At 39.2% G+C, this 7053-nt stretch overlaps 1 pseudogene; it reads left to right on the forward strand.

Annotated features, from left to right (window-relative positions):
* The first annotated feature begins 4891 nt into the window (after window positions 1-4891).
* On the forward strand, window positions 4892-6086 carry LOC105525625 (annotated as a pseudogene).
* The last annotated feature ends 967 nt before the right edge of the window (window positions 6087-7053 follow it).

The raw sequence follows: 7053 nt of genomic DNA on the forward strand, positions 1-7053 counted from the left end.
GAACCCTTTATGTTATGTAACACTCTTCTTTGCTTTTTGTTACCTTTATTGTTTTACATCTGTTTTGTATGAAATTAGGACTGCAACCCCTGCTTTTTTACATTTTCAGTTTGCTTGTATGTTTTTCTCCATCCTCTTATTTTAGCCTCTAGGTGTCATTGAATTTGAGATAGGTGTCTTGAAGACAGCATGACTATTGGTCTTGGTTCTTTAACTTGCCACTCTGTCTGTGCCTTTTAATTGGGGCCTTTAGCCTATTTATATCCAAGGATAGTATTGATATGTGTGGATTTGATCCTGTCATTTTGTTGTTATCTGGCTCTTATGCAGATAAGAGTGTTTGTTTTCTTGATTTGTAATGTCACTGGCAAGTGCCTTTAACATATTTTTTTCTTTCATTTCTGCCTTAGAGACTCTGATCATTATGTTTTTGGGGGGATGATCTCCTTGTGAAATATTTGATGGGGCTTCTTTGCATCTTCTGTATTTGAATGCTTGTCTTTCTTGCTAGGTTGGGGAAGTTCTCATGCATTATATTCTAAAATGTGTTTTCCAAACTCCTTCCATTCTACCTATCTTTTTCAGACATACCAGTGAGTCATAGATTGAGTCTCCTTACATTGTTCTATATTTCATGGTGGTTTTCTTTATTCCCTTCATTTTTTCTTTATTTTTGTCCTACTATCTTACTTCAGAAAGCCAGTTATCTAGTTCTGAGATTCTTTCCTCAGCTTCATCTATTCTGCTGTTAATACTTGCAATTGCATTATGAAATTCTTGTAGTATGTTTTTCAACTCTATCAAGTGGGTTATGTTCTTCTCTATACTCGCTTTTTTTTCTTTTAGTTCCTGTATTTTCTTATTGTGACTCTTGGCTTCCTTAGATTGGGATTCACTGTTCTCCTGGAACTTGGTGGTCTTTGCTCCTATCTATATTCTGAATTTTATTTCTGTCATTTCAGCTATCTCAGCCTGGTTAGGAGCACTTGCTGGAGAACTAGTACAGTTGTCTGTAGGAAAGAAGATCTCTGGCTTTTTGACTTATCTGAGTTCTTGCACTGGTTCTTTCTCATCTTTATTGTTGATGCTGTTCTTCAAACGTTTTTTTTTTCTTTTATATTATTTGATGACCTTGAATAATCTTGGGGATTTGATTGTTTTATAGGGTAGGTTAAGTTTACTGGATTCATTTCTGAAAGATTTTAGGGGTCCAAGGCTCAGTTTAGGACTCCTGGAATGCATATTCTAATTCTGCTGGACTGGTATCGGGTCTTCACTTTTTTTATGGCTCCTTGAGTTTAGGAACCTGTTGCACTAGGTCAAAGGTGTTCACAAGCCGCTGCTCACAACATTCCGATGGGTGATGTTAGCCAAAGCAATTCATAAAGTGGTGGCAGCAGAATTCATTCTTGTTTGCACATTCCGGTAGCAGCTGCAGCATGGTGGGGTGCACTTTTTTGGGCTATGGCAGTGTGCTAGCAGGTGCCAAGTTTCCAGCCTCCATGCAGACATTCATAGAACTCACTGGTGTTGGCAGCTTAACCTCCATGCATGCAGGTGTTTGCAGCATTGGCTGGCATTTGCAGCATGGTTCAGGGGGAGAGGAGAACCCCACCAGTGACTGTGTGCATATTCATGCCAGTGGTAGTGTTTGCACCCTCCTTTCATGTTCCCACATGCAGCAGTGGTTGCTCAGTGCTGGCTGGGTCTTCTTTTCTCCATGCCTACTTTTGCACTTGAGGCAGTTCTGACACACGGGTGGGGCACTGGCAAGGATAGGTCTGATGGTGTCTCTATCTACCCGTGCTCCAACAACAATTTTGGTGTAGTTGTGTGAGGGGGCAAGGTTCACTCCTGCTGGCATTAGTGGCACAGCAGTGTGCATACACACACTCGTGCTGGCAAGGGAGAAAAAGCAAGGTCTTCCTTGCACACACGAACCAGCAAAGCTACGTGGGGGCTGGCCGTGTGTGAGTGAGTGTATGCAGGCAAAGCAAGATGGGGCCCTGCAGTGAGGGCAGGTTGCAAGCAGGCTTGTTCATGTCCACTGGGGCTGTTGTTTTGGAAAATTCTGCCAGTCAGGTATCATCTGTCAGTACAGGAGATCTGCCAGTGCAGCAGCTTCTGGAGTTACCTGTGGGTTGCACTGTAAGCAGGTGCAGACAGGCTAGGGCCTCTGGAGAGGCCAGAAGACCAAGGGATGTTCAGGTTAGATCAGCTCTTTCTCATGGGCAAGATCACCCTGCAGAGTTTAGGTCCAACCACTCCCCTTAAGGCTAAAGTCTCATGGGAATGAGTCAGTCCTAGGGGAATGGTGTCCTGGCCATGCTCCACTACAGATGCTCCTGCATCAAACCCTCTGGGCTTTTCTCTGGCTGGAGTTCTGCCCCTATTACTAATCTGAGCAGTTCTCCCTGCCAATTCAAGTGTCAATGGTGGTCAAGTGGTCTGTTCTTGTCAGGTCCCAAAGGCCAGTGGCAAAAATGGGTTGCTCCTTGCCTATTCAACTTATCCCTTTCCCAAGAGACACTGGGGGACAGGAATGAGTGTGCAGTAGTCCCGTGTGCAGTAGTCCCATGCAGTGTTACCAACTTTCTCCTTCTCAAGCCCAGCTTCTGGGTCGTCCCCCAGTCTACTCTCAATGCCTTCCCTCTAAAGATCTGCTAGTAGTGCACCAGTCTTCCCGATGCCCTGTCCCTTGGTGGTAGGTGCTCCTCCTGGCTGTGTCTAGTCAGTCATTTTCTCCCCACTTCTAAGTAAACTATTTCACCAAGTAAGTATGTGTCAAATATAAGCTGGTTTCTTCACAAATGTAAATGATAAATAAGCACTTCTATACAGAGATTTGGAATAAACTATACATATGGATTTGAAATAAGAAAGAAAAGTTAAGCTTAGCTATTAGTGTATGGGTGGAACAAAATTACTGAGCTGTCAGATGGAAGCAAAGTGAAATGCAAAAATGTTAATTAATGTATTTGAGCTTGAATTAGACATACATATTCTCCCATCCTAATAAATTAGAATCAACAATTAATTCCAAAATACTACTAAAATTAACTTAAAGTAATTCAATATTGTACTTGACTCAGATCTGTAAAAATAATAAAAGAGATTTCCAAATAGGCACACAACTTAAAGTTTTCTAAGTAACTCAGTTTTGACTCAAATTCTAGAGCTTGAGATTTTCCCCAAGTATTAGGATTAAGAACTATATGCTAAATAAAATGTATAATTGGCCTCTTCTTATTTTATATACTTGTACCGACTAATCAGGTCCTATTTGCTCCTAAATTTATGAGATATGCATCTGCATTACTTTTTTGGTATATTCTTCATTTATTAGATCTTCGTTACATATTTGTTACTACCTTTATCATTTAATCTGTTAAAATCATTTTCTTCCCAGTTTTGTTTATAGGTCCTGAATTACTGTGTTGTTCATGAACATGAACAAAATAAAATCAGGATTCAAGATTATTTACCTTTAACTTTTGTAATTTATTTAATTTGTTTCTATTTCATTTTATTTTTTTGAGACAGAATCTCACTCTGTCACCCAGGTTGGAGTGCAGTGGTGCGATCTCGGCTCACTGCAACCTCTGCCTCCTGGGTTCAAACGATTCTCCTGCCTCAGTCTCCCAAGTAGCTGGGATTACAGGTTGTGCCACCCTGCCCAGCTAATTTTTGTATTTTTAGTAGAGATGGGGTTCCCCCATGTTGGCCAGGCTGGTCTCGAACTCCTGACCTCAGGTGATCCACCTGCCTCAGCTTCCCAAAGTGCTGGGATTATAGGCATGAGCCATCATGCCCATCTCTATTTATCTTTTAGAAAACAACTTTTATAGAATGTTCAATGAAATATGTATTTTAAAAGAACTATTACTTAAGTTTCAGGGGAAAGATGTGCAACTTTGTTATATAAATAAATTATGTGTAAATAATTTATTATTTCTATCCTAGATAGTAAATATAGTACCTGATAAATAGTTATTTGATCCTCACCCTCCTTCCAACCTCCACCCTCTGATAGACCTGACTATTGTTTCCTTCTTTGTGTCCATATGTACTTGATGCTTGGCTTCCACTTATAAGTGAGAAAATGCAGCATTTGGTTTTCTGTTTCTTTGTTAGTTTGCTTAGGATAATGGTCTCCAGTTCTATTAACATTGCTGGAAAGGGCATGATTTGGTTCTTTTTTATGGATGCATAGTATTCCATGGTATGTATACCACATTTTCTTTACCAAGTCTACTATTGATGCACATGTAGGTTGACTTCATGTCTTTTTTATTTTGAATAATGATGTGATGAATGTACACATGCATGTGTCTTTACGGTGGAATGAATTACATCTTTTGGTGTATATACTCAACAACAGAATTGCTGGTCGAATTATAGTTCTGTTTTAAACTCTTTAAGGAATCACCACACTACTTTCCACAATGGCTGAAATAATTTTTCTTTGTGCCATCAGTTTATAAGTGTTCTTTCCCCACAACCTTGCCAGCATCTGTTATTTTTGACTTTTTAACAATAACCATTCTGACTGGTGTGAGATGGTATTTCATCATGTTTTTTATTTGCATATTTCTAATTATTTGTAAAGTTAAGCATTTTTATAAGCTTGTTGACTGCATGTATGTCTTCTTTTGAAAAGTGTCTGTTCCCATTATTTGTCCACTTTGTAATGTGGTTGTTTGTTTTTTGCATGTAAATTTGTTTAAGTTCCTTATAGATTCTGGATATTAGATCTTTGTCAGATGCATAGTTTTCAAATATTTTCTCTTACTCTTAGGTTGTCTGTTTATTCTGTTGATACTTTCTTTTGTTGTGCAGAAGCTATTCCACCAGGTTGCTGGTGGAATTGGCACAGGATGACAGCTGGAGAATGGAGTCAGTTTTATCGAAGTATGAAAACCAGATTACTACTTTCATTGAATACCTAGAAGAATATTTAGATACAAATGACCTGGTATGGATCTTAGAAAAGCAGCATCTTATTAAAACAGAAACTTCTAAGCTGTTGTCTGATATGAGTGCTTGTCTATAGTTTACATACAGAAGGAAATTTTCAACAATTTGGGTAACGGGCCCTTCATCAGATCCTGGTTAGGCATGTATGCTATGCTGTGGACAGATGATGCTGGCTCAAACCCTTATGCGTAAACACTTGGGAAAGGACTGGAACTGGGAGAAACAACAACAACAACAACATAATACCAATGGATCCTACAGTGTTTCTTATAAAAAATTGTTGCTACACTATATATCAAATGGCACAAATGGGTGTAGGAGAAGGGAAATCAATTGGAGAATGGTTTGGATCAAATACAGTTGCACAGATGTTAACAAAAAACCTTGCTTTACTTGATGAATGGAATTCCTTGTCTCTTTATGTTTCAATGGATAACACAGTGGTCATTGAAGATATCAAAAAAAAGTGTTGTGTTCTTCCCTTGAGTGCTGACACAGACTGTGACAGGTCTCCCGATTCTCTGACTGCTTCAAACTAGAGTAAGGGCACCTCTGCCTACTGCCTAGCCTGGAAACCCCTGTTGCTCATTGTGCCCCTTTGCCTGGGCATAAACTGAAACAATCCTGTCTATGTTGATGCATTCAAAGAGTGTTTTAAGATGCCACACTCTTTAGGGGCATTAGGAGTAAAATCGAATAATGCTTATTATTTCAGAGAATTCTTAGGTGATAAGCTCATCTTTTTGGACCCTCACACAACCCAGACCTTTGTCAACACTGAAGAGAATGAAATGGTTGATGACCAGACTTTCCATTGCCTGCAGTCCCCACAGCGAATGAACATACTGAACCTGGATGCTTCAGTTGCATTGGGATTTTTCTGAAAATAAGAAAAAGACTTTAATAACTGGCATAGTCTTGTTCAGAAGGAAATTCAAAAGGAGCATTTAAAGATGTTTAAATTGATTCAGAAACATCCATTGCATGGGCCTCTCCTTGTACCTCTTGCCAGGCCAGAAGTGACAACCACTGGGGCATAATTCATTGACTCTACTGAACAACTGGAGGAGTTAGATCTGGAGGAAGATTTTGAGATTCTGAATGCGTAGAATCCTGGGATCTCAACTTGGAAGCCTGTCTTCAGTCTGGCACCATAAAATCATGAGATTATTACATAAAACTTTTCTAGTCAGCAAGTTCCTGATACACCAATAACATACAAATTCTATAATATTCATGACTGAGCCAATCACTGTTTCTCAGAAAAAAAAAAAAAAAAAAGACAGTAACTTCTTTCCCAGAAAGAAATAGAACAATCATGGAGCCTAGGAACAGAGAGATGAGGAGTTCATTGCTTCCCAGCTTGTCTTACATGGCTACAGCAAGTCTTCAGCTTCTGTAATGAGGAGATGGACATCTGGAAAACAGGCAGCAACTCTCAACTTGCTTCAAGAACAAGCAGATGAGAGATGGTTAAGCTGTTCTTCTTCATCCCTTTCAGGTGTGATCTCTTTTGGACTAAATATTAGCAATCTGTTGTCTTGCTCAAATAATAATGTGACCAAATTAGGGAAGAAAAGGTTCTTGTTAAATTGTTTGAATGTGTAGTTTAAGTAATTCTAACTTATATCAAAACATTTGTCAAAGAATTGATGCCAAATATACTCTCTTGATCTCCTTCCTATTTGGGGGAATCTCACTATTTGATAGGTCAATGCCCCCATTCTTACTGATACTTTTGTCAGATGTCACCCTGTCCTTAAATCAAATCATAATCACTTAAATTAGGTGTCAGCAAACTTTTCCTGTAAAGGACCAGACAGTAAATATTTTGGGCTTTGCAGGTCATGCGACCTCTGTCCCATCTACTCAACTCTGCTATTGACATGCAAAAGCAACCATAGAAAATGTGCATGAAAATGAACATGGCTGTAATTCAAGAAACGTTTATTTACAAAAACAGGTGTGGCGCTGGGTTTGGCCTGCAGGCTATAGCTTGCCAATCAGTGACTTAAACTGTTGATTTTTGTTTGAGAAATTAAAAAGAAATTGTGTTTGAATGATAAAAAAAGTGCC

Source organism: Colobus angolensis, unplaced genomic scaffold (genome assembly GCF_000951035.1).
Source record: "Colobus angolensis palliatus isolate OR3802 unplaced genomic scaffold, Cang.pa_1.0 Scaffold549, whole genome shotgun sequence".
Classification (NCBI taxonomy): Eukaryota; Metazoa; Chordata; class Mammalia; order Primates; family Cercopithecidae; genus Colobus; species Colobus angolensis.